The sequence below is a fragment of the Schistocerca gregaria genome, chromosome 5 (assembly GCF_023897955.1).
Source record: "Schistocerca gregaria isolate iqSchGreg1 chromosome 5, iqSchGreg1.2, whole genome shotgun sequence".
In the NCBI taxonomy this organism is placed as follows: Eukaryota; Metazoa; Arthropoda; class Insecta; order Orthoptera; family Acrididae; genus Schistocerca; species Schistocerca gregaria.
The window spans coordinates 149,218,529-149,245,466 of record NC_064924.1 but is presented as its reverse complement, the minus strand read 5'-3'; the positions used below and the strand labels follow the sequence as shown (position 1 = coordinate 149,245,466).

At 41.8% G+C, this 26,938-nt stretch overlaps 1 protein-coding gene across 3 annotated transcripts in view; it reads left to right on the top strand.

Annotated features, from left to right (window-relative positions):
* The window catches only part of LOC126272275 (monocarboxylate transporter 12-like), a 152,879-nt gene that overhangs the window by 62,483 nt on the left and 63,458 nt on the right, over positions 1–26,938 (top strand). The window lies entirely within an intron of this gene.

The window sequence follows — 26,938 nt, the reverse complement described above, 5'->3', positions numbered from 1 at the left end:
GTTAGCATGCTGGACTCGCGTTGGGAGTCCGCAGCTCGTGGTCGTGCGGTAGTGTTATCGCTTGTCACTCCCGGGTTCCCGGGTTCGATTCCCGGCGGAGTCAGGGATTTTCTCTGCCTCGTGATGACTGGGTATTGTGTGGTGTCCTTAGGTGAGCTATGTTTAAGTAGTCCTAAAGTTTAGGGGACTGATGACCATAGATGTTAAGTCCCATAGTGCGCAGAGCCATTTTTTCGCATTCGGAATGATGACGGTTCAAACCTGCGACCGGTTACGTAGATTCAAGAGTTCCGTGATTTTCCTAAATTGCTGCAGGCCGGGGTGGTTCCTTTGAAAGAGCACGGCCGATTCGCTTCCCAATCCTTGACACTATCCGAGCTTGCGTTCAGTCGCTAATGACCTCGATGTCGACAGGTCGTGAAACCCAATCTTCTTTCCTTCCTTTTTTTATGACAGGGTACACTGCTTCTGGGTTTTTCATTTGTGCTTGAACAATGGGCGTAAGAGTATATAAATTCCATTAAATTAAAAAGGCGCAAATCTCGTACGAAGAACTGCTTTATTAAATTTTAATACCCTGTCTGCAGCTTAGTTTGCATATACTATATACACTGTTTCTGTGTAGATTTAGACATGAGCAATGGGCGTAACACTATAAAAATTCGATTATAGCAAAACAAATCAGCAGTGTACACAAGCGAAGCAGCCGGCGGAAAGCTATAAAGTAATCATTACAGCGCGAAGTGCTGTAACAAATGTCTGAGAAGATAAAGCGCAGAATAGCGGTTCTGGGGCGAGGGGGGGGGGGGGGGGTAGAGGGCGGTCTTGGTGTTCGGTTTCTATTTGAGCTGAGAACATGGGGTCAAAAGTTTCTGGTTTGACCCGGACAACGGCCAATTGTACAGGCATTCGAACATGTCTCATTGTAGCTATGTTACGGTTATATGAAGCAAAGTTTCAACGACAAACCGGAGTTGACGCTCAGACAAACGATTTTAATTGAGCTGAAATTAATAATCAGCTAATGGCACAATTTTTATGTGTACCTTTCGGATTTCAAGTAGAAAAATACGCAAAAGAAACACGTTTCTCTGGGAGGTTTTTGGAGCGTGCCACTTCTATTCTAATATAATCGGTTAGAATTTTGTAAGGAGGTAGGCAAATATACATAATTCATGGTGGTCCTATTTTCTGAAAGCTTTATAAGTTACCATAAAGGCAATACAAAAACCTATATCTGAATCAGTCGTCGCCTCAGTCAACAAAAACTGACATGGGTTGTCAAGCTATGGCGGTCTAATGTCAGAATTATGGTTGAGTAAACTCTGGGACCCAGAATAAAAAACGCTATTATCATAGCACAAGAAAAACAGAATACGTAGTGGGCAGAGCTACGGAGGTAAAGAGGGAATTAGATTTTTGACTTGTCTGGCAGTTTCAAAGAAATTTAAGTCAAAGCGTCCGACATATTGGCGCGTTTTTAGGAGTAACACTACTTTCCCAGCGCAGTGAGCTCTGTTAACTGTAAAATTAGGGCACATCTGCGGCTTGCAATTTATTGCCGGCCGTCATGGCCGTGCGGTTCTAGGCGCTGCAGTCCGGAACCGAGGGACTGCTACGGTCGCAGTGTAAGTAGGCTGTTGAGGTTTTTTTTATTGGTAACGCCACGTAGCGCTCTGTATAAAGATAACTGGCTGTGCTGTGTGCAGACAGTGGCTGGTTGGCATTGTTGTAATACTCGCCATTGTAGTGTTAGGCAGCTGGATGTTAACAGCGCGTAGCGTTGCACAGTTGGAGGTGAGCCGCCAGCAGTGGTGGATGTGGGGCGAGAGATGGCGGAATTTTATAATTTGTAAGACTGGATGTAATGAACTGCTATATATATTATGACTATTAAGGTAAATACATTGTTTGTTCTCTATCAAAATCTTTCATTTGCTAACTATGCCTGTCAGTAGTTAGTGCCTTCAGTAGTTTGAATCTTTTATTTAGCTGGCAGTAGTGGCGCTCGCTGTATTGCAGTAGTTCGAGTAACGAAGATTTTTGGTGAGGTAAGTGATTTGTGAAAGGTATAGATTAATGTTAGTCAGGGCCATTCTTTTGTAGGGATTTTTGAAAGTCAGATTGCGTTGCGCTAAAAATATTGTGTGTCAGTTTAAGCACAGTTTTGTATAATTTTTCGAAGGGGACGTTTCAGCAGGTTCGAATCCTGCCTCGGGCATGGATGTGTGTGATGTCCTTAGGTTAGTTAGGTTTAAGTAGTTTTAAGTTCTAGGTGACTGATGACGTACGATGTTAAGTCAAATAGTGCTCAGAGCCATTTGAACCATTTTTGCAATTTATAGGCTAGAGTCCCTGATTCTATGCCAAAAATCTAGAATATTCGCCATCCGTAGTAAACAATATTTAATATCATATAGCTGAAGAGTATACATGGCATAGCTACAAAAGAACAATCTGGAGGGATATAATAACGGGGTCTGGCTTTGTTATCGGGGAGGGAAGGGATGATACCATGTATAATGTTGCTTTACTTGACACAATGCATTGTATTAGATGATACCGTTACTAAAACCAACAAGAAAAGAGGTGCGACTACGTCAAGATAAGTACCTTCAAAGCTCACGGATGATTCGAATAGCTCGCTTCCACATGCCTAACTTTTCTCAGGACATATTCGCCTTTTTTGTGCATTATTCATTCTGTCAGCTGTTGGTCGAACGAGGGTACTGTACGATACCTTGTTAGTGATTGGAAATCACTGCGTGAGAATTCCTCCAGTGAGGCCTAGTGTGGTTGCTGCCCAATCAGCGATTAGTTTCGTATGGTCGTTCTACTTTTAATTGCTCCATATGCATACTCTTAGGTATTTAATGCATGTGACTGCTTCCTGCCGGCCGCGGTGGTCTCGCGGTTCTAGGCGCGCAGTCCGGAACCGCGCGACTGCTGCGGTCGCAGGTTCGAATCCTGCCTCGGGCCTGGATGTTTGTGATGTCCTTAGGTTAGCTAGGTTTAAGTAGTTCTAAGTTCTAGGGGACTGATGACCACTGATGTTAAGTCCCATAGTGCTCGGAGCCATTTGATTTTTTTTGACTGCTTCCTGTTATTATTCTACTATCGTGTAACCATACAACAATTGTTCTCTTTGCCTGTTTAAATGCAACACGTTACATTTGTTTGTATTGAGCGTCGATTGCCAAACCACGCACGAAGTGTCGATCATCTTCGAGTCTTCCTAAATTTCGATAGAATTTTCTAATGTTTCAACTTCTCTGTGCTTAACATCATCAACGAATATCTCCATGAAGTTTTTGACGGTACCTAACATATATCATAAACTCGAAGTTACATTTACGTCTGAATATTTCTCTCCAGTAAGAATGAAATGCTGTGTTATGTTTGCTACGAACTCTTCATTCAGTCACAAAGCTAGTACGACATTCTGAACGCTATATTTTTGTTCTCTAGGCGATAGTGTGGAACTGCATCGAACGCCTTCTGGATGTCAGTTTGGGCGACGGTGTCTACTGCCTTTTGGGTCTCGTAGGCGATCTCAGTGAGCTGGGTTTCACAAGATCGTTATTTGTGCTGAAAACAGTCTAGATCACGTTTTATGGAAGTGTTGTAACCGGCTTCAGTTTTTGTGCCTTGATACTGAGAAACAGTTGCCGGTAGTCTGTGAACATTTCTAAAGTGTTACCGGATTTTTCGTGTCGTCAGTTTCTTGAATCCTTGCAGCTGACATATATCGGTTCTTGGTAGCCGCCTTGGGTAGCGAAATGAGAACCCGTGAAAACGATGTGTCTGATCTCAATGTATGTATTAGCAGGAGAGTGACCAAGAGAGCAAATACCAGGCCATTCAGCACGCACGCAGCAAATGCTTCAGTTACTGATGCGGCCTTTCTCGGAATCGATTCCCGCCAGAGAACCAATGAAACTCTGCGAGACAATCGATACCAGTGAGAGGTGCTGGCATGGAGATAATTAGTAAAGAAAGAGACTATTACTGTAAAATTTGTGATACCACATCACTCCAGAAGGCACAGCAAGCAGTAAAATCAACTATACTAAACATTAAGACAAGTATTAACAATGTATCTCAAATTTTTAACCACAGCAGAAGATACAATGGGATGCTATTGTTTCGGCAATAATTAGTAAATTATTTCAAAAATTGAAGAAAATAAACCGACATTTTCACGATAGAAGATATAACTTCCTTTAATGTGCAGATAGCATCCATAAAAAGAAATTGGATACTTTCCGAGCAGTTCCTCTCTGAAAACTGGTCGGATGGTACGTTAAAGCAATAGCAGAGCGCTAGTCTATCGTATAAAAAGGACGATCCAAAAGCTTACATTTGAGGGCGTTGCTATTGCGTATATTGAACACAGCACCACTCCAATGCGGGTATATAAGCACCAAAATGTAGCCAGGACATTTGCTTGGAATTTGTGTCTTTCTGACGTGCATGCACTAAATGCAAAAAACATGTACTATAGCGACTTTATTACCAAATGCGTCAAACAGGATCAATGTGCTGCTGTTGTTTTCTTGGATGCCGAAGGAGAAACATCGGAGAATGAGGAATGTGTCGCCCCCGTCAACGATGAATTGGAGCCATCTATCGTTCAAAGAGGCCCACTGTTTGTTGATTTCAAGGAACATGGTAGCTTCTTCGCTGGGAAACTGTACTGCGCAACACTGCAGAATTTACGGCGTGAAATTCAGGCGAAACATCCGGGAAAGTGCGACAAGGGGAGCTGTTGCTTTTTGCCAACGTATGTCCTTCAAAGCGCAAATGTCGTAACGCCAAAGTTGCACCAACTCAAATGGATTACATTCGACCAACTGCCCTATACTCCTGATCTCACCCCATGCGATTACCACGCCTTTGACCCCCTTAAAAGAGGTCTTGAAGGGTCAACGATTCACGTCGGACGAGGATGTTCAGCAGAGAGTTACGGACTTCTTCACGGAGCAGGACTCTGTGTTTTAATAAACGATTATCTTCAACCTGGTGCGTAGATGGGATGATTGCCTCAATGCTCACGGCGTTTCCGCCTGATTAGCATATCGATTATGGACCGTACGACCTTCGACCATAAACAGTTTTCCCACTACAGGCTATTAGATTAGGATGGACTTTGGTAGTGTGGAGTCCACACTTCTTGCACATGAAAGTGACGAACGCCAAGAAAATGACGGGTCATTGTTGTTCCAACACTTTAAATAATGCTCAAGCACTGTTCATGTCTGTAGGCAGACCGTCCTCTACAAAATGCGATTCCTTTCGCGGTATTAGTTTGTCGTGAGAGCGACGAAGACGTCGTCAGCCTCCTTAATGTAGTGTGGTGGAGTGTGCTCCTTGTGGCATCACTTACTCTGAACGAATCGTCAGATGAAAATATATTGTCAGTCTCTTTGACGAACTGAAATATACTTGAGGTGAAGTATTACAGTGAATCATCTGAAGCAGGCTTTTGAAAAAAAAAAAAAAAGAAAAAGAAAAAGAAAAAGAAAAAAAACGGCTACCCAAGAAAAGAGATAAATCGAATTTTGTGTCCAAAGAACAGAAGACCAAAAGATAAGAATGAACCACAACGACAGAAAAATGCAGTAGTTCTCCCTTTTTATTAAAAAAGTAACAGATCGGATCGGTAAGATTTTACGAAAACATGACATAAAACCGGTCTTTAAACCAACAAAGAAAATAAGTCAAGTACTACGATCTGTGAAGGATAAACGCCCTCTCCTGTCGACATGTGGTGTGTATCAAATTCCATGTACCTGTGGTAAAGTTTATATTGGCACTACCAAAAGAAGCGTAAATAAGCTACTGAAAGAGAATAAAAATCTTTGTCGACTTGGAAAAATAGAAAAATCAGCTGTAGCGGAACATGCTCTTCAACCAGGCAACCCCCAAGTGAAGTTTTCGGGTACCGAAGTTTTATTTACAACGTTAAATTACTATCCACGGTTATATAGAGAAGCTATTGAAATTTATAAACATCACGATAATTTTAATAGGAAAGAGGAGGCTATGAAACTTAGCGATATATGGACAGTGGCTCTACAAAAATGCTAACAAGTTTTATCTTTGACAAGGTGGTAATCGATACTCAACCTCAACTTTTCTATGGATTATCACTGCTCATCACGTGTCTCCCGAACCACGCCCCCCTTTCTCACAATATATAAGTCGCTCTCAGACACCCGACCAGTCAGTCGGCAAGACTCTGCAGAGCAGCGCCTCTGAGGAAGTCCAGCACAGTCCTGGACGATACGTAAGGAGCAGAAAAGTTCTTGGAACACGACCTCACATCCCGGAAAGTATATCAACAGCCATGAAGTAGTACAGTCCTTCACTTGGGATAGGGAGAGTCACGAAAATATGGTATACCTTCTGCTGTGAATTACTTTCATATAGCTCAGATCACTGAGGTAAAAAGTTTTTTGGTAAGTTTCCGTGCCAGCCACTCATTGCTAGAAACACATTGGGGTGTAGGGTTCCGACAAAAATTCGACAGAAGCAGCGATTTATTTTCCATACATTGTTTTTTCTTCAGAGAAATGTCATCAGTGACAAGTTTCAAGTAATACGTACACCTCTCTTTTTTCTGCGATAAAATTTGCTTCTTTTTTCAGTACACAGAACAGTTTACGTAGATTTATATCGTTAACATTCTAAGGCAATTAGAATTGTTAAAGACTCCTGAGCAGTGTATTACTAAGCTAGCAACTGAGAACAAGACAGCTAAGAAATTTGCGAGTATGAAAAGGGCAATTCTCGATAGAAAAGTAAACGTGTAATTCTCGACTAATGTTGTTGCAAAAGTCTCCGCAATTCTCGCTTGACCAGATATTAACTGCCCTTAAAAAAATCACATTATTCCACTGAAAAATCTACTGTATCTTGCACACTGCAGTAAACAAGGACTTCAGTATGTTAACCATATGGCAAAATGTTCCACTCTTTAAGCTGTCATATGCCAAAATCGCATTACAACTCATATCTCAAACTATTTGAGGTATAATACAATGGGTGTTACGAATAAATCATCCTGGCTTTATCATTGGCACATGTCTGGGAAACTGAGTATACAGCATGCAATCCACCTTTCGACATTGCAAATACAATCAGATTTTCACCATAGTTCGAAGGCAGTTCAGTAGGTTAGCTACATTACGTATACAGCACTGTACGACCTAACATGCAACAAATGCTAACTCACAGGGACCCCTACTTTTCATTGAAAACTGCTGGTATTTTCTGCAGTAAGTTATTTAATTTCGAAAGATCACAATAAATCTGGCCATTGGCGAAATGGTAGGCAGCTCAGCATGAAGTGGACGAATGAAGCTAACGTATGCGAGAAAATCTTTTTTTTTGTACCAAATAGTTTACTTAAAATTAATTGTGAAAGAGTGCAGTGCGTGCTGCCATTGACGAAGTCTAGTGAATCTGCTACTTATCGCACCAAGTAAGAGGGTTGGAACTTTAATCGTGGCAACTATTTATATACAGCTCATACATAATAGATAGGTGTTTCAAAGTTTCTCTGAACTTCAGAGTAGTCACCAGCATTGTGTATAACCTATTGCCAGCGACGTGGAAGTCGTAAGATACTCTTAGCAGTGCCTGTTGTGTCGAAACTTCGAGCGGTGCGGTCTATTGCCCAACGAATTTGTAGCAGTTTGAAGCGAATGCCGTGAAGGACTTTTCTTTCAGTTTAGGAATCGAGTTGAACTCACGGGGGCTTAAGTCAGTGGAGTGCAGTAGGTGGTATAGCACTTAGCAGCCCCCTAAAGTCAAACAAATCAGCAACAGATTGCACTGTGCGTGCTTGAGCATTGTCGTGCGAAATGATGGACAGGTCCTGCAGAAAGAGTCATCACTTCTGTCTCTAAGCTGGTGCTACGTTATTTTCCAAAAATGAATAGCATAGAGACTGAAGTGATGACTCTTTCTGCAGTTACTGTGCCTTTCTACAAGAAGTGGCGAGTTATATCGTAGCCGGTTGCGGTGCCCGAGCAGTTCTAGGCGCTTCAGTCGGGAGCCGCGCGACCGCTATGCTCACATGTTCGAATCCTGCAGCTGGCATGGATGTGCGTGATGTCCTTAGGTTAGTTAGGATTACGTAGTTCTAAGGTCTAGGGGACCCAGAAGGAGATTTTCAATCTGCAGCGGAGTGTGCGCTGATATGAAACTTCCTGGCAGATTAAAACTGTGTGCCGGACCGAGACTCGAACTCGGGACCTTTACCGTTCGCGGGCAAGAGCTCTACTGAGCTACCCAAGCCCGTCCTCACAACTTAACTTCTGCCAGTACTCAGATGCAGAGTGAAAATCTCATTCCGGGAACATCCTCCAGGCTGTGGCTAAGCCATGCCTCTGCAATATCCTTTCTTTCAGGAATGCTAGTTCTGCAAGGTTCGCCGGAGAGCTTCTGTAAAGTTTGGAAGGTAGGAGACCAGGTACTGCCAGGAGTAAAGCTGTGAGGACGGGGCGTGAGTCGTGCTTGGGTAGCTCAGTAGAGCACTTGCCCGCGAAAGACAAAGATCGCGAGTTCGAGTCTCGGTCCGGCGCACAGTTTTAATCTGCCAGGACATTTCTACGGGACTGATGACCTCAGATGTCCCATAGTGCTTAGAGCCAAGTTATATCGCGACTGGAACACGCTGGCTCCTGATATAAATGCCACACAGACCACAACGTACTATTTGTCAACAAGATGACTTTGGTGAAATGTCAAGGCTGTAGAATAGTGATGGGGAGCTCGTGAATGAGTCGTTCAAATGAACGCTTCACTCCAGTAAAGTGTGAACTATCCACTCAATTTCAATGAACTGGTACTTCAAACTCTTCACAGATAGCACACTCCACACTTTTTTTTTGGTTCACTCACTCTCTTCCCCTCTCCTTCTCCCACTACATCGGCGCTACGTCACTCACCCTCCCGTCAGTCCTCCCTCTACTGCCTGTCGACGATTCGCCCGGTGTTTGTTGGGAACGATAGGTTTACGAGTGGTTGGGGAGGTGAGAGGCGAGGGGAAAGCAGCATCAGGTGCTTCCTGAAATGCTGACATCATTACCCGTGACTATTTGTGCAGTTAAACTTCGCGACTACGGGTAGCCTACCGTTGGGAGCATTTGCAGACAAATTAATATTAAAGATACAAACGACGAGGCTGGCTGTGTGAGCACGCACAGCCAACATGAAAATAAATGGTTTGTTAATAACACTGAAGGAGGGATTTTACCTGGAATCGTACCAATGACTACAGGTGGCAGTTTACGTTTTGAATCTGGAGGGTTATTATTCTCAACAAAAATGAAATCTACAGGAAAACTTCTGAATAATTGCTTAACGTAGGTATATAGACTTTGTGACAGTGGTAAACATACGCATTCTGTTTTGGATTAAATTTAAAAGAAACATAAAATTGGACTTCATTTCGTTGGTAGTCCTCGTTTTGAGTCCATGGATACAACAAATAATGTTTCATTTGGCAGATAAAGACTTTTTGGGCGCTTCGCGAGAAAATGTCAAGCAAGATTATATGTAATACTTGCTTTATATGTGACAGGCTTCTCTGTTCATCTTTCCTTTGTCCTCTTCGACCATGCTCTATTTAACTCAGACGCTATAAGAGCGCAAAACGTTGCGTGCACGTGACTGCATAGTTCGGCCATCTGTTGGTAAAATTATGAAGTATTACGAAGGCTTTATTGTACGAGCGAGGCGAAGCGAGCGTAGCCGCAGCTGAGCGGCGAACTGGGCAACTTCGCCAGCCTTCCGTACTTCATGAATGAACTACTTCATTTGAACGCTTCACGGCAAAGAATGAAGTGAATGAAGTAGTTCACGGGAATGAACGAGTTCGACCCATCTCTACTATAGAATAACAAACGTACCGACTGTAATAAGGCTGACTGTGGTAGAAAGTCGAAACGTCTTGCTTCACAACAAGCTGTTCATCGTAACTGATGGCAGTATTATTTCTTACCATCTAGAAAAAGAATCCAAAGAGATCAAACATTTATCGAGAATATCTGAAAATATGAGCCTCAATGCAGCCCTAATAATTCACAAAATTTTTGCGTAGTAAAAGATTTAACTTTACTTGCATAACGAGTAAAACCTACGCAATAAATCTTTTATCTGTTACGCAATCACGAAACGATTAACTTTGTCACGTTTTATTGCACTGTTATCGTAAATTGTGACGAGAAAAGAAACAAGACACAAATAAATAAAGGCAGAACGCAACAAGTCTCGCGTGTCGTTTATTTTCAAGCTCTTTACATTCTTTAAAATTCAGTATTACATGCTCCCCGTACGTAAAAATTACGATTATGCCGAGATTCTCTCGCCCTCGCCCCTCCCTCTCTCCCGCTTTCTTGTTATTCCGGAATTCGCCCTTGTATCTGAACGTTACTGTCTGAGTGCAAATTAATATTTGTAATATTTGCAAATCTTCCACCCTAACCTCCCATCTGCCCCTTCCCTCTCCTCCCCAAACCTCGGTACACATCCTGCTTACATACTGTTCCCACCAGAGAAGCAAATGCGAGACAGGTATGCGATGGTGAGTACATTCTTGACATGGTCAGTCTGGGTGCGAAGTATAGTGTAAGGTAACAACCAAACTTCACCAACGAAGATCGCTAAAAAGCATTTTATTGGATGACCTATTTCTACAGAGCTATACTGTTATATTGGCACCGTTTGCTTTTGAATTTTTACAACATATTGGTCATCAGTGTTAAAAGCCGCATCACATTGCGTATGTTCACTCCGCTTCGACGAATATCACTGTACGTTAGCATTTCAAACATAAAAGTATTATGTACAAATATAAACATAACTATGTTGGTCTGATTGCAGTTGTTCATGCTCAGTACCATCTGGCAACTTCTACATTTGACATGCCAAGATGTAGTGATCTTCACCACAGTGGACTGTACGTATGTAATGTGAAGCGTTTTGTAACGCTGATGGATAACATGATGCAAAGATTGAAACGCATAAGGTACGATGATGACACCATAGCTCTGTCGAAATCGGTCATCCAATTAAATGCTTTTTTAGCGATCTTGGCTTTTGGAGTATTCTTCAGTTGCCATATATAGGCCGTTTCTAAAAGAATGGCCTGCTTTTGGACGTAATAATTACGAAACATGGGACGTGCCGACAAGAAAATGAGTGTTGTTAGAATAGGCGTGGCCCACAGTTTCAGGAAATGGGTGTGTGTGTGTGTGTGTGTGTGTGTGTGTGTGTGTGTGTGTGTGTGTGTGTGTTGTCTTTAGCGTAAAAAAAAGTTAGATTAAGTAGTTTGTAAGCCTAAGGACCGATGATGTCAGAAGTTTGGTCACACAGAAACTTACCACCCTCTCCACCTCCTTAGAGGTACGGTGGCGTAAGCTCAACAGAAGGCGTTATTGTGGTACGGTTTGCAAAGAGTGAGCTAGTGATTTGCGTCCAGCGTGCTTTTCATCGGCGTTTAAGCGTTAACCCGCGTGCACCCGGAAGCATTCGTCATTGGCATCGCCAGTCTGAAGAGACAGGACACTTCTGCAAAGGTAAGAGTCCAGGTCGACCTCGCACTTCTCATTACATGATGGAAAAACATCGGCAAACGGTCGAGCGGAGTCGACTAAAGTCTAATCGCCGCGCAATCAGAGAACTGGCAATCCCTCATAAGACTGTCTGACGAGTATTAAGGCGTCGTTTGGTCTCTAAGCCATACAGACTACAGTTAGTGAAAGCTCTTCGGTTCAAATGGCTCTGAGCACTGTGGGACTCAACTGCTGTGGTCATCAGTCCCATAGAACAACTTATAACTACTTAAACGTAACTAACCTAAGGACATCACTCACATCCATGCCCGAGGCAGGATTCGAACCTGCTACCGTAGCAGCAGCGTGGCTCAGGACTGGAGCGTCTAGAACCGCATGACCACCACGGCCGGCTAAAGCTCTTCGGGTTGGTGAAAATGCAAACGTTTGACTTCAGTAATGCTCTGCTAAACGACATGGAACACGATAAATTTCTAACACGGTTAATTTTTAGTGATGAAGCAGCATTTCATGTCATCGGTAAAGTAAACCGATGTAAAGTTTGCATATAGGGACTCCACAACCCTCACGACATTCATCATCAGTTATCTGCTATATTAGCAGGTCCTGTGCCTCTCCATTTTCTGCGATCCATTGCTTCCTTCTTAAGGCTGCTGTGTGTTGTAACATCCTTCATGTCATCCAGTATCTGGAATCTCTTCCTTCCTCTTCCTTTTCCCTTCTACATAACCTTCTAAAACTGCTTTGATCAGTCCGTCATTCTTTCTTAATATATGCCCAATCCAATTTCTTTTTCTTCTCTTTATTAATCTAGTAACTGTCTCTTCTCTCCCACTCTTTTCAATACCTCTTCATTTTTTTTACTCTGTCCATCAAACTTATTCTTTCCATCCTCCGCCATGTCCAGATCTCAAAAGCCTCCAGCCTGTCTTTCTTCCTCATAGTCTATGTTTCAGCACCTTATAGAACAACACTACACACAAGACATTTTATGAGTGTCTTCCTGAGTTCTCTGTCCAGACCGCTGCAGAAAATTCTACTTTTCTTATAAAACGCCTCTTTTGCTATTGCTTTCCTTGTTTTAATATCTGTGGTGCCCTTCCATTCGGTGTCTATCCTGCTTCAAAGATACTTAAAATTTTGCACCTGTTCTAGTATTTCTCAATTCAGCATAATTTTTATTTCCTTATTTTCTCCTTGTGCCAATACTTTTGTTTTATTTGTGTTAATTTTCATTCCATATTTTTCCGTTAGTTTAAATGGTGTCCACCAAATCCTGTAATTCTCTTTGCCCTGTGGCTACAAGGACCATGTCATCAGCAAACATCAAACACCCTTCTCTTCTTCCTCCAATTTCTACGCCTTTGTCATCTAATGAGCGTTGATCAATCATATTTTCCAAGCAGAGGTTGAAAAGACTAGGTAATAGCATCCTTGTCTTACTCCTTTTCCTAGTCCGATTCAGTCCGTACTTTCTCCTCTCACTTTAATTGAAACTTTTTCTTTAAGATATAATGAGTTTACAAGTCTTCTGGTTTTCCAGTCCACTCTCTTTTCCCTAATTATACTCACCAGTTTGTCCCAAACCACATTGTCAAATGCCGTTTCTAGATCGATGAAGCACATATATAGGTCTCTTCCTTTTTCAATAAACCTTTCTCCCAAGATTCGTAGGAGCCCTATTGCATCTCTGGTGCCCGTATTCCGTCTAAAGCCAAACTGCTCCTCGCCAAGATTCTCCTACACTACTTTTTCAAGTCTTTTATTAATTATTCTTAACATCACTTTGGCTGCATGTGAAATGAAGCTGACTGTCTTGTGCTCGCTGCATTTCGTGGTTCCTTGTTTTCTCCGTAGTGGAATCATTACTGTTGTCAGAAAGTCCTCAGGCCATTCACCACTATCATATATTTTATTACGTATTCTCAATATTTCTCTTATTCCATCTTGGTTCAAGCATTTTAATATTTCTCCCGGGATCGTATCTCTACCTACCGCTTTGCCATTTTTCATTGTAACTGTGGCAGACTTTACTTCTTCTGTTCTGTGAGTCAAGTTCCAGAGTTTCTGGTTTGTTATTTGTCTCTTATAGCTCTTTTATACATTCTTCCCATCTCTGGAGGACATCGTCACCATCTTTGTACACTATCTCTTCGTCTTGATTCAAAATTTCCATAGTAGCAGTTCCTGGTGCGTTTTGTTCCCATGTCATAGTCTTTACTCTGTTGTATAGGAGGTCGTATCTTCCCTTCGTGTCCAGTTCTTCAATTTCATCACATTCCTCTTTTAGCCATTTTTTCTAGCCTGCAGTGTTTCTCTTCGCAGTTCATTATTTAACCTTCGGTATGTCTTTCTTGCATATTCAGTGCTCTTGTTTTTCAATTTTCTTCTCTCCTCCATCTTGGAAAACGTTTCTTGTGTGACCCATGTTTTTTTTTTGCTTTTTACCTTTTGCATATCCTATATTTTGCTGTCCTCCTTTAGTGATTCCTTCTTTCTGCATATTCCAGTACTCTTTGGCATTATCAGGTGGTCCTTTGTCTCGTAATGTGTTGAGAAACTCGCGAGATAGCATTTCCGTAATTTGTTCTTTGTTGGATCTTATCTTCTCTAGATCCCACTTCTTCACCATGGTCGCCTTCTTTAGTTCTTTTCATTCTTATTTATATTTCTGCCATAAGTAGGTTGTGGTCGCTATTAATATCTGCACCTGGTAATGTGTGCACCTTCTTGATTCCATTCCTGTATCTTTCTTCTACTAGTATAAAATCGATTTGGTTTCTGCATTTATCCGCTGGTGATTTCTAAGCGTAAAGCCTCCTCTGGTGGTTCTTGAACAATCTGTTTGCCGCTGTCAGCTGCCTTTCCCTGCAGAAGTCAATTAGCCATTCATCTCTATCATTTGTCTTTCCAAGACCATTACTGCCTACTATGTTTCCCTCTTTCCCTTTTCCCACAATGGCGTTCCAGTCTCCCATTACTATTTTGCAGCATTTTTTATTTTCGTCCATTATTCTCTCTATTACATTATACGTTTCCTCTACAACTTTGTCATCATGTTCTGTAGTTGGCATATACACCTAGACTATCAGTAAATCTTTTTTTGCTCCTTTCAGCCTGACACCAATAACCCAGTCATTTGCATAGTCTACATATTCCACACATTTAGCCAATTCGTCATAATCTTTCCTACTCCATTCATCCCTTTTACTTCTCCTCCTGAGTAGTACAGCACATCTTCATCTGACTGCAACTCTTCATGTCCATTACCTCTTACCTCAGCTACTCCTACGAGGTACATATGATTCTTTTCCGTCTCTCTTTTAAGGTTTTCTAGTTTTCCTGCTTGTAGCAGAGTTATAACATTCCAGGTACCAATTCTCGCTTTGAGTTTTTGCCTCCTTTCAAGTTGTCCCGCCCGGAGATCCGAATGGGGGACTATTTTACCTCCGGACACTGATTTAACATGAGAAGAATCCATTTTTGTGCATAAAATGGAGACTGCATTATGCAGGGAAGATAATCTGCGGTGGCATTCCGTTGCCATCCGCATTTCTGGAGTCCGCCCATAACATGGGATACAGACGCCTTTTGCAGCCGCCCGGTCCGGGTCAGACGCTGCATGAGAACAGGTTGGAAAATGGAAGACCCCTAGCACTCGAAACCTAATAGCAACAGGGTCGGGAAAGAGCAAGAGCTGGCCGAGGGTGGCGAGATAGGAAACATGAAAGTGAGGAGCCTGGCATAAGTAAGTGGAAGCAATGGCAGGACTCAGCTCGGGGCCCCGTGGTAGCCATCCACGTAATCACTAGGTGTGACTCCCCCACGACACTACTGAGCCCTAGAGAAACTCACCTCAAGTGAACGTTTTTTGTGCCATTTCTCGTGAAAGAGTGTACGGTCCTCCTTTTTCGAAGAAACCACAGTGACTAGCATGAGCTGTTTCCAAATGCTGCAGAATTGCTGTTTTTCCATAACTTCAGGAAAACTCCGATGACATCATTTTCCAACAGACTGCCACAACAACGTACGTCAATCTCTCTGACTCTCTACCTCAACGCAGGTCATGACCAGTGGGTCCTCGAGACACTGCCCTGCATTCTTGACCTCCAAGACAGTCAGACGTGACCCCACGCGATTTATTCTTTTGGGGAAATGTGGAGGAAACTGTGATCATTTCTCCTTTACCTCGCGACACAGAAGTAGTGAAGAACAGAATAACAACCGCCATAACATCTATAAAATCAGATACATTGTGTAAAGTTTGACAAATTTAACTATCTTTTAAATGTTGCTCGTGCTGCTGCAACTGCGGACACACAGAGAATTGGCAACAGATTTAAGATTTTGTGAGTACTTTGGAATCCACCCAATCTTTGTAGTATGTTTTTATCAATAAATATGGAGTTTTAAAAACAGGTCATTCTTTTGGAAGCACTCTGTATTGTACCTAGTGATGAGCCTCAGACAGAATGATTCGTGTTGTTGAAAAAACAGTTTCATCAGGTATCTGTGGGTGATCTGATTATGTACTAGCGACATAAGTGTATTAAACCGTCCCACATCTTCAGACAAGTAAATACTTCTGAAGTAACATCGAGCAAATTCTCCATTTTTGAGTACATGGTATAGGTAATTGCAGGAGGAGTAACGTATTAATACAGGTACAGTTTGTTTAGCTACTGGCATGCGGTTTTCATGTAGATATGCAATTCACTGTAATCAGCTATAACATCGCCATCTCATCTGTTTCTCGATAAAAAAATTCGATACGGTTCCTACATGCACATTTCATTGGAAATTCCTTCTTTCTTATTGGCGCTGAATATAAAAAGTAATAGAAACTATGACTCCATAAACGGCGAATAATAGAACAGAATGTGGGGAATTTTCTCGGCTATCTGCACACTCTATGGCCCTTCTCGGTGATGAATTGGATATCAGTATCTGCAAGTAAATTTAATGTTGTGAGGCGTAGTTGAGCGAATAGGAAATTTTGTATGTTGCCAAATGTTGTTTCGAAGAACATGTTTTGCACCAGTACCGGCAAATGCTAGTGCCTACGAGTTCTAATACTGGTACGATTGAACTGTTCGGGGTCAGCAGAAGGGCTGATGAGGCTAACGTGTATTAACGTAAGCTCGAGGGCACACTGCAATACGCAGGGGCACCGTAGATCTCGTAGTAACGTGTGTCTATAGCAGAAAACACACTTGTTCCAATAGTGTGAAAATTTTAAAATACCAGTTCAAAAACGCCAGTAAAAGAAACAACACCGAAACGGGCTGTCCCCTATTGAAAAACGCTTTTCTTTCTAGTGTCCGAATACGCGTCCTTTCGCTGCCCATCATTTTCCTAGATACTCCGGTATAGAAATGAGATTTTAACCTTGTATACAGTGGCACCAAGACTGGTACCTTGAAGATTATTTTTTAAATAAATAATGGCCGAGTGAGTAGCATTCATTTTGTAGGCAGCTATAAATGGTTCAGATGTCTTCTGTCTCAACTTTTTCTGAGAGTAGTTCATCGCCAAACTTTTCTGTGTCTAGTATCAGTTACTGAAGCTTATTTAAATGTAGATATCAGTATGTCAGTGAAGAAATGTCTCGGGGCTAACAGAGCAAGTTTTTACAATGGATGCCGCCCAAGCAGCTAGCCTGGCAGTTGCGTTGTTCGTTTACTCTGTCGCTTATCAACTGGTCTCACAAGCGTGAACTGGCTTACTACAGAACTTTTCTTGGAGAACATTAGACACCGAACACGAGTGCTCGGCGTCAGTGGCTAGCGACACGACCGACTAAACTGTGGTATCGTTGGCCCAAACTACGGGTTTCATGGTGAGATGAAAAACAGTCGCCTCAGCTGTCAGTATAGCAGCTGTGCTCTCGCAGATAAAACATTTGAAACTGGAGCGATGCCCCCACCACCTCGCTTATTGTAGCTCATCCTGTTCCAGAAGATCTGGGTTTTGAACGTGTAGTCTGTAAAGTGTCCCATTATCTGTACAAATGACAGCGTGACTTACGCTTGTCTTCGCAAAAAAAGAAAGTGAGGCGTTTGCACTGAAACTTTTGTCGGTAGTGATAACCTGATCAGTTACGCCACATACGGTTGATTGGTTTCGTGTTGTAATTTGTGTGCTACGAGAATTTGGTGCGCCGGGGCAGTAGTGCATCATAAATTTATCAAAGAAGATCAAGGTTGAACGTCGCGCCGCTGACGAGGTATGATACAAGTGCGAAACGGGTAAATTAACAGGTACGTTTCTTGATTCATACAAACGAACTCGTGCGATCACACGTACCTCTTTTTTACTGTTTTGTTACGTACGCAAATTAAGAGGTAAGGAAGCATCTTAGTACGGCCATGAAAATGCGCTCTAATTTTGAAAACAGACGACGTCACACTTCTGCGCATGAACTGGGAGCTGCAATTTGATAGTTTTATCTATCACTACTAATTGGTTAATTCCATGTTCCATGTTGCACATTATTATGTGGAACGCGTCAGAAGAACAAATAAAAAAAATCCAGAATCAAGGAATACAGATACGCTACGGAAAAGACGAAACACCAAAAAGTAATTAATGTGGAACATAAATAGTCGAATACATATTTCACTGACTATCATCGCCAGATCACAGATTAATGTAGGCACGAGATAAGCCACTGAAAATATGAAATTCTGGTACACTATTAACCGGTGTAACTGTCAGAACGTTGAATGCAGGCTTGCAGATTTGCATGCATTGTGTTGTACAGGTGCCAGATGTCAGTTTGTGGAATGGAGTTCCGTGCCTGTTGCAATTGGTCGATCAACGCTGGGACCGATAATGCTGGTTGTGAATGCCGCTAGAATTGTCGTCCAATGATGTCCCACATGTGCTCGATGGGACATGCATCTGCTGATCGAGTAGGCCAAGGCAACATGTGGACTCTCTGTAGAGCATAATGAGTTGGAACAGCGGTATGTGGGCGAGTGTTGTACTGTTCTAAAACGCCACCTGGAATGCTGTTCATGAATGGGTGCACAACAAGACGAAACAAATTTGCACTCAGGGTGCTTGGCAGAACCAAGAGAGTGCTCCCTCATATGAAATGGCACCCTGAGACCTTAACTTCAGGTGTAGGTCCAATGTTTGTAGCATGCAGACAGGTTAGTTGCAGATCGTCAACTGTCGTCTTTGTAGGGAACACTAGGCGATCACTGGTACCGAAGCTGAACCACATTGTATCATAAAATACAACAGTCTGCCCCTCCATTTGACACGACTGAAGTCGCAAATGGCGATAGTGCCAACAGTTGCTGAAATTGCTGCTGCATATGCAGTACGATGCACCAGAGCCATGCACCGAACATGATGGTCTTTCCTCTCGGTAGTGCCATGTGTTCGTCTAAAGCCAGTTCTTCTTGCGACTGCAAATTTCTGTAGCCCCAGCTGGCAGCAGTGATGTAGAGTGGCTACTTTCCTGCAAGTCTTGCTGCAGTATCAGAGAAGGAACATCCAGCTTCACATACCACGACCTTGTTCAAACTCAGGGAGCAGTCGATAATGACATTACCTCTTTAAAGGCTTTGTTGACCATTGTTGGAGTCGAGCTTGGTTGGAGTCACGAACTATGGCGGTCGAGTTTAGGCCAGTATTACACTATCAAATTTCTTAGTCAAATATCTTTGTCAAAAATCTTTGTCAAAGATATTTGATGGTGTAATAGGGAACTTTGTCAAATGTAGTCCAATATTTGATCAAATCTAGGGCCTCGCTGTAGATTTGATCAAAGAAGTCGGTTGTCTTCTGTTCACTGCAATGTGACATGTTACCACATGGAGCGCTAGCATCGTTGCAGCGTTCTGTCATCTGTAGTGTTTTTGTGAACATTGCCAGTAAATACAATTGGTGTGGGCAGACAACTACAAAATTAATAGAGATGTATGAAGCTGATGAGGCGATTTAGAACGTGAGGCACCCTGAATGCAAAAATAGATTAAGTAGATTGGAGACCTGACCTGACCTAACCTTAACCTAACCCTCTCCTGTAGCAAGGAATCGGAGTGTTACAGTTCAAATGGTTCAAATGGTTCAAATGGCTCTGAGCACTATGGGACTCAATTGCTGTGGTCATTAGTCCCCTAGAACTTAGAACTATTTAAACCTATCTAACCTAAGGACATCACACACATCCATGCCCGAGTCAGGATTCGAACCTGCAACCGTAGCAGTCGCACGGTTCCGGACTGCACGCCTAGAACCGCGAGACCACCGCGGCGGGCAGTGTTACAGTGATCCTGTCTTCTGCAGATGTAGCAGTTCTTAACTGAATATTGTGCTTTGTGATATGAGAATACACTTCACTGAGCACATACAGAAATGTATGCTCATACATTCCTAAGTAGTTGATGTACGACTTGACGTCCTCCACTATAAGCTCATGTAACAAGTTTTGTTGAATGCTTTTATCGTGTTGTCGTAAAACCCACAGCTTCACCCAGGTTACTTCCTTTTTTCCCACGCTTCTCTTCCGCATGTGCACACAGTGCAACTGTGGTAGATGCAACTGCTGCGGTTAAAAACAAGTTGTTGTCAGCCATCTTGAACATTGACGAAAAATATGACAGTGTAATACCTGTTCTAGCTCTACGTCAAAAATCTTTGTCAAAAATATTTGACGGAATATTTCATCAGACCTTTGATCAAAGCTTTGACAAAGAAATTTGATAGTGTAATGCCGGCCATAGGTTTGCTCTGCGCACCTACGTCACACATTGTAGGACAACCAATAAGCGTTCAGTAGTATTCTCAGTGCTCTGCTGTGAACGTCGTAGCCAACGCGAGCGTGAACGTGCTCGTAGCGATTTATTTAGTGAATTTTTATTCCATTTTTTGCGAACTGTCACGGCTGATGTTGGTGATAAGCGACAAATTCTGCACAGGCGAGCGCGACACATAATTTCCAGTGTATGCGCCTACCGTCACCTCTTTGAATCAGCAACAATACAATCCCTTTCGTGTCTCGAGATGTAGATGTTTACAATTGTGTTTTTGGGGTTGTTTGCACAAACTGGCAACTGAGTTATTAAATTTGAATTGTGGAGCACCACAATAGCTATCGTTCGGGGATCGGAAAACATCAACTCATCACATCCAGTCTCAAAGGTAACTAACGCTAACGACCGCTACCGAGTGTATCTAGAGAAATGCTAATAGTGGCCCTACAACGCGATTCTTAAGCGACTGCCGCGAAGATTGAATAATCATCATCATTCAGATGTAGAAACATCCACCTGAAGTTCGTTAATGTCGCACAGTTCTTTCTCGGTGTTGCGATTTTTCCCGTCAGTGCATATATATGATTATTATCAGTGTTAGGAGATTTTTTTCTTTTTTTCGGTCATCAGTCTACTGACTGGTTTGATGCGTCCCGCCACGAATTCCTTTCCTGTGCTAACCTCTTCATCTCATAGTAGCACCTGCAACATACGTCCTCAATTATTTGCTTGACGTATTCCAATCTCGGTCTTCCTCTACAGTTCCCTCTAGTACCATGGAAGTCATTCCCTCATGTCTTAGCAGATGTCCTATCATCCTGTCCCTTCTCCTTATCAGTGTTTTCCACATATTCCTTTCCTCTCCGATTCTGCGTAGAACCTCCTCATTCCTTACCTTATCAGTCCACCTAATTTTCAACATTCGTCTATAGCACCACATCTCAAATGCTTCGATTCTCTTCTGTTACGGTTTTCTCACAGTCCATGTTTCACTACCATACAATGCTGTACTCCAGACGTACATCCTCAGAAATTTCTTCCTCAAATTAAGGCCGGAATTTGATATTAGTAGACTACTCTTGGCCAGAAATGCCATAGCGAGCCCGCTTTTGATGTCTTCCTTGCTCCGTCCGTCATTGGTTATTTTACTGCCTAGGTAGCAGAATTCCTTAACGTCATTGACTTCGTGACCATCAATCCTGATGTTAAGTTTCTCGCTGTTCTCATTTCTACTACTTCTCATTACCTTCGTCCTTCTCCGATTTACTCTCAAGCCATACTGTGTACTCATTAGACTGTTCATTCCGTTCAGCAGATCATTTCATTCTTCTTCACTTTCACTCAGGATAGCAATGTCATCAGCGAATCGTATCATTGATATAATTTCATCTTGTATTTTAATTCCACTCCCGAACCTTTCTTTTATTTCCATCATTGCTTCCTCGATGTACAGATTGAAGAGTAGGGGCGAAAGGCTACAGCCTTGTCTTACACCCTTCTTAATACGAGGACTTCGTTCTTGATCGTCCACTCTTATTATTCCCTCTTGGTTGTTGTACATATTGTATATGACCAGTCTCTCCCTATAGCTTACCCCAACTTTTTTCAGAATTTCAAACAGCTTGCACCAGCTTATATAGTCGAAGCTTATTCCAGGTCGACAAACCCTATGAACGTGTCTTGATTTTTCTTGAGCCTTGCTTCCATTATTAGCCGTAACGTCATAATTGCCTCTCTCGTGCATTTACTTTTCCTAAAGCTAAACTAATCGTCACCTAGTGCATTCTAAATTTTCTTTTCCATTCTTCTGTATATTATTTTTGTAAGCAGCTTCGATGCATGAGCTGTTAAGTTGATTGTGCGATAACTCTCGCACTTGTCAGCTCTTGCCGTCTTCGGAATTGTGTGGATGATGCTTTTCCGAAAGTCAGATGATATGTCGCCAGACTCATATATTCTACACACCAACGTGAATAGTCGTTTTGTTGCCACTTCCCCTAATGATTTTAGAAATTCTGATGGAATGTTATCTATCCATTCTGCCTTATTTGACCGTAAGTCCTCCAAAGCTCTTTTAAATTCCGATTCTAGTACTGGATCCCCTATCTCTTCTAAATCGACTCCTGTTTCTTCTTCTATCACATCAGACAAATCTTCACCCTCATAGAGGCTTTCAATGTATTCTTTCCACCTATCTGCTCTCTCCTCTGCATTTAACAGTGGAATTCCCGTTGCACTCTTAATGTTACCACCGTTGACTTTAATGTCACCAAAGGTTGTTTTGACTTTCCTGTATGCTGAGTCTGTCCTTCCGACAATCATATCTTTTTCGATGTCTTCACATTTTACCTGCAGCCATTTCGTCATTGCTTCCCTGCACGTCCTATTTATTTAATTCCTGAGCGACTTGTATTTCTGTATTCCTGATTTTCCCGGAACGTGTTTGTACTTCCTCCTTTCATCAATCAACTGAAGTATTTCTTCTGTTACCCATGGTTTCTTCGCAGCTACCTTCTTTGTACCTATGTTTTCTTTCCTAACTTCTGTTATGGCCCTTTTTAGAGATGTCCATTCCTCTTCAACTGTACTGCCTACTGCGCTATTCCTTATTGCTGTATCTATAGAGTTAGAGAACTTCAAACGTATCTCGTCATTCCTTAGAACTTCCGTATCCCACTTCTTTGCGTATTGATTCTTCCTGACTAATGTCTTGGTGTAGTAATAATTTGCTATTTGTATAGTTTACAGAAGTAGCGTGCACTGGCTGCTTCTCACTTTTAATGTATAATTTGTCTCGCTCAGGTCCCTGTTCGCTTTCCTTCAGGATCGGATTTACGGTCACGATGCATAAATTAATGAACGATTGTAGATATTGGCAAATTAGGTATGGTATCAACTGTCGAAATGTATCTACGTATTGATCAACCCACGCGAGCTTCTCAGTGTAGATCGAAATACATTTTACATACATCGTGATGCAGAGATCACCAGCATTCATATCGCAACTAAGAGTCGTAGAGTCACGTGTGGCAAATCTACAAATACTTCTTGGTACGACATGTGTTGACAGTTATGTATTTCAGAAATAGTATTGAAAAATACTTTTTTATACCCTGCAAGGTATACACAGTACATGATACGTCAAATTTTAAATTTAATAACTTTTTTATACCCTGCAAGGTATACACAGTACATGATACTTCAGAATTTACATTTAATAACTCCGTTGTAATTTTCAATTGCAATTTGTGAAAACAAACCCATAAAAGCAATTGAACATATCTATATCCACAATGTACTCCGCCAGCCATGTAATGGTGTTTTCGGTGCTACTAATTGATCCCCCCTTACCCTGTTATATATGCGGATGTTGCGTGGGAAGAATAATTGTGGGAAGAAGAATTTTTTCTTCGGAGTCATTACGCGGGATCTGTGCTCTCTAGAGATTTCAGCAGTGGACCTCTGCGTGATGCACAGGGACTCTTCTTATTTTCTTAGTTTACGTGAAGGAATGACTTATTTTAGCTATATTGTAGAGCATCATTCCTGAGACCACAACCTCTTGGCTGTTGTGGATAGCAAGGTACGTTTCTGACATCCACTGGTAGGACTGAAGAAATAAATTATTTTAGTTACAATTGTGGCGAATCATCCCTGAAACGAAATTGGAACGCACCTCTTGGCTATTGTGGATATCAGAGGACGCTTCTGGCGACCGCTAGTAAGGGCCTTTGTCTGATCTGAAGTTAGTGAGTTGGTCTTTCTCTAATCAGACTGAAGAAGGTTGTTGTCAGAGCCTGCGAGGCAGTTTTAAGGTTTAGGGACTCTTGTATGAGGGTAGGTCCTTTCCAAGACATGGTGGAAATAAGTATGCGAAAAGTCCTGACAGTGAACAGGACATTTCAGAGGAGTGCTGTTGCTGGCAACACGAAATGCAATATGAAAATCGCTGAATTTCACTTCTGAAGATTACTGAAAGGCCTCAATATTGACAGTTTTGTCGAGCTGCTTGGAGCTTGCATATTCGAGGAGCGTGACAACCGTCTACCTTGTAGGCGGAACGTTGCGTTGAAGGTTGTGTTTTAGAGTGATTAACATTACAATAATAGAGAGTTAGTGATCATTTGAGATCAACATAATTACTTTTCCAGAATGAAGAGGTTTGCAAGAATTTCGTTTCGGTTATTTTACCTTTTTTCTAGGACATGTTGCAGTTGAGTTGAGCGTTCATAGGACTGGAAGGAAGAAGGAAGATCAGAATTTAGCGTCCTGCTGACAGCGTAGTCATTGCTACGGAGCACAAGTTCGGATGATGAAAGGATGCGGAAGGAAATCGGGCGTGTCCTTTTCGAAGGAAGTATCTCGGCACTTGCCTGGGGCGAGTTCAGGGAAATGACGGAAAACGTAAATCTGGATGGTCGTGCAGGTTATTTGAATAGTCATCCTTCCAAATGCGAGTCCAGCGTGCCACTACGGCGCGTCCCCCAGTTTGACAGGAAAAGGTGTCTATCAGAGCATTCAGCCATTAACTAACTCGAGGTGTTGTTTAATATAAGTGACGGAGTTAGCTCCATCCAAATAAAGCCAATAAATTTTGTTTCCGTGGAAACTTGAAGTGCGATGTTTTTGTGTGATACTTTGTCTGATTTTAACTGTTGTTTCATTATGTTCTTGTAGACATTATTGGCACAAGTATCTATTAATCAACTGGAGGTATTGTATAGACTGTTAATGATGGCCGGATCTCAAATCTTTTTGAATTTCGAATAAGCGGCTCCTAGGCTTTTGTTTTTGACCACTGTCAAATTTAAGGCTGTGTTGGGGGGTCAACGGAGCCTGACGACGCTTATTGGGATTATGGAGTACTTCGTTAAGTGTGGCAGTGTAGAAAATTGATGTGGGTCTTCAAATAAAATGTTTCCTATTAAATTTCCAAGTAAAATATTGCATAATGTGGGTCGTGGAGTAAAAGCGAGTGGTTTCGGCAGGAAAGGCGCGGGCGACATCGCACGGCGCCACGCCACGCTACGGAAGCTTCGAGAACGATTACAGGTAATGTTTCCATATGTGGATTTAATGAGGTATAAAAATTTTATGCTGATACGCTATTTCCCAGCTTTAATACTTCGCAGTCAATAACATGAGATTTATAAACGGCAAAAGCTTAAAAAATTCTTAGTCACGTGCTGATCGGAACTATTTGCCAGACTACGATATGACGGACGGAGAAAATCCAGGCACGAGCTAATCCTACGATACATAACTGGATTTCTCCATCCAGTTATTGCAGAGCTCACTATTGATGAGAGATGCGAATCGGCACGTCAAGGAATTACCAGTTATTGCAGAGCTCAGTATTGATGAGAGATGCGAATCGGCACGTCAAGGAATTACAACGGGTTCGTCAGAGCCATCTCGTGGTCGCAGTATGTAGTAAAATGTACCCGTAGCGATTGATACTGAGGAATTTCGCGAAACTACTTAACAATCTCTGCTAACAACCGAATATGATGCAACGATCAAAAGACAGAAGAAAGTCAGAAATTTATGGCATTCAAGAGAATTATAACAAAATTTCTATAAGTTTTACTAATATATGGAATGTTCCGAGCGGCGATAACAAGAAAATTGTTCTGGCGTTTAGTTTTTAAATAAGAACGTCATGCTGGTCGTTAGCTTGTTATTTATGTAGCTGCATGCAGAGCCTCTGACTAGGTAATGGCCGTCCAATTACTACTGACGATTGTATTGTTAATCTTTTGTGAAGTTGCTTTAATCAACAGAATTTTGATTATGGAATATCTTCGTACGGCAGGAAAAATCCAATGAGCTTAAGTCTTAAAGAACATGTAGTCTGAATTCGTTCTAACAGTCTGCAATGGAAACCAAATACTACATGAGAACAACAATAGTTCTAATACGTGAACTATTTTCTGCATAATTTTTCCCATAAAAAAGCTGTTAGTTTGCAGCACTGTTTTCATTTTGTATAGTTCATTTTCTGGAGAATATATATCGTAATTGAAGAGGGCTTTTTCAAGAATACTATATTGTTAGGGATGACGTATCATTTTCTCAGTACTTGTGAATACAGGCTCTCCATGTTAGTTAATCCGCAAGTATTTGGCATTTAGTGAAGTCTTTGTGCTTTTTGTTAGGTACAATAATAACTTTCAAGAAGTACTGGAAACAACGTAAATTTATACATTCTAAATTTCACTTGATTTGAGGCAAAGTTTTATTAGTTTTTTTTGCACTGGCTTTTGTAATGCGCATCGGATTTAATAAATTTACTGTGCCAGAATTTGCAAAACTGATTAGAAACATTTACAGCGCCCTTAATTACTTCCCTACGAAGTGAAATGGCTCGATAATTGTTATTAAGCAATGTCTGGTATGATCGATAATAGAACACATACTGTGATAATTTCGTGGACGTTCAAGAGCGAAATTGTTGCAGCAAATACAATACGCAATTGACTGATTGCATTTGCAGTTACTTATACATCTCATTATAAAATCAATCAGTTACGGTACGCAGTAAACCTATCACAAGGAATAAAGTAATTGAGTGTCTGACCACTG